This window comes from Myotis brandtii, unplaced genomic scaffold (genome assembly GCF_000412655.1).
Source record: "Myotis brandtii unplaced genomic scaffold, ASM41265v1 scaffold114, whole genome shotgun sequence".
Classification (NCBI taxonomy): Eukaryota; Metazoa; Chordata; class Mammalia; order Chiroptera; family Vespertilionidae; genus Myotis; species Myotis brandtii.
The window spans coordinates 948,164-950,163 of record NW_005353927.1 but is presented as its reverse complement, the minus strand read 5'-3'; positions in this window follow the sequence as shown (position 1 = coordinate 950,163).

The following is a 2,000-nucleotide window of genomic DNA, read 5'->3' as shown; positions in this document are numbered from 1 at the left end:
GAGCTCCGTGTGGACACACAGGGTTCATTTCGGGCGAAGCCTGGAGACCACCCCAGGTGTACTTCCTGGTGATCAGCACACAGCTGTGGTCCGTCCCAGATGAGCCCATGAGGGCATGGCGACCCACAGACAAATGAGAAGCTCTTGTTAAAAAAACAAAAAGGAAACCAAACTTAGGGACGGATCGGATGCAGTCAGCAAGAGGGAAAAAATCCACATCATCTACATCTGTACTGGATTCTCCCTTGAGAACTGGTCCCGTTCCTCTCTGACCTCACAGATGAGGGACCGGCCAGCACATCTGGGTTCCTCTCGGGTGCCTCGGGGCGACTGCAGCTGCTGGTGCTGAGACCGTGCACACGTGTTCGCCATTCCCAGCTCATGAGGCAGGACTGTTCTCCCCATTTCACAGATGGGGAACAGATGCGGGGGGGGGCGGGTGACAGTGCCTTCCTTCCCTCCCCTTCCTTCCCAGCCCTGGGGTCTCGGATGCAGCAGCGATGGGAGCCAGGGGCCAGCGAGCCTGCAGGCTGGCACTATGGCTGTGCAAGATGCACACAGTGAACACCACACACACCGCTGAGAAAGTGAAGACCTTACACATGTGTGTTGTTTTCGTTTGTTGGTCAATCCTCACCTGAGGGTATTTTTCCCGTTAATTTTTAGAGAGACATTAAGGGAGGGAGGAAAGAAACATGTGAGAGAGAGACAGCCATTGGCTGTTTCCCACATACGTCCTGAGCCTACAACCCAGGTATATGCCTCTGACTGGAATTGAACCCGAGACCCTTCGGTGTGAGGGCTGATGCTCTAACCACTGAGAACACTGGCCCAGGCATTAAGTACGTTTTTTAAAAAGGAGAGATATACCATATTCATGGATTTAAAACTTGGAAGACTTGAAATATCCACTTGTCGGTTCTCCCTAAATATCTGTAGAGTCGAGACAACCCCAGTTGAAATCCCAGTGGGCTGTGGGAGAAATGGACGAGCTGATTCTAAAATTTATCTGGAAATGCGTGAGACCTGGAACAGCCACAACTATTTGGGCAAAGAACAAAGTGGGAGGCTTTGCACTACCTGACTTCAAGTTCGCTGTGTTCCACCGTGATCAGTGTGGTCCAGGGACAGCCCAACACACAGATCGATGGGTAAAGCCCAGGAATGGACCGCGTGGATCAATCAATCGATTTTCAGTAAAGATGTCACATTAATTCAAAGGGGACTGAAGAGTCTTTTCGGAAAATGGTGCTGGAACAACTGGACATGAACATGAAGAAAAATGAACCTTGACTCTTCATTCACATTATACACAAAAACTAACTGGAAATGGATCATAGACTTAAAGGTAAGATCTAAAACTATAAAACTCCTAGAAAAAAAACCAAGAGAAAAATGTCATGACCTAAGGGTAGGCAAAGATTTTTTTAACACACAAAAAGTACAAAAAAAATTAAATTAAATTAATAAATAATAAAGATAAATAAATAAGATAAAATAGGTACAATCTAAAAATAAAATAAACAATAGGATTAATAAAAATAATTACCAAGTAAAAGTGATAAATTGAATTTTATCAAAATTGAAAACTTCTGCTCTACAAAAGACACTGTTAAGAAAATGAAGGCCCTGTCCTGGCTGGTGTGGCTCAGTCGTTGGAGCATTGGCCTGAGCACCAAAGAGTCACAGGTTTGATTCCCTGGGTGGGGGGAGGGGGCACGCACGTTTGCAGGTTTGCAGGGTTGCAGGTTTAATCCCTGGCCCCGGTCAGAGCGTGTGTGGGATGCAACCAATCGATATCTCTCTCATCGATGTTTCTCTCTAGCTAGTTGGTTAGAGTGTCATCCCCCCAGGAACTCCAAGGTTGTGGGTTCAATTCCGGTCAGGACACATACAAGAATCAACCAATGAATGCATAAATAAGTGGAGCAACAAAAATCGATGTAACTCTCTTCTTTTGCTCTAAAATTAATCTATATACACTGAGTGGCCAGATTATT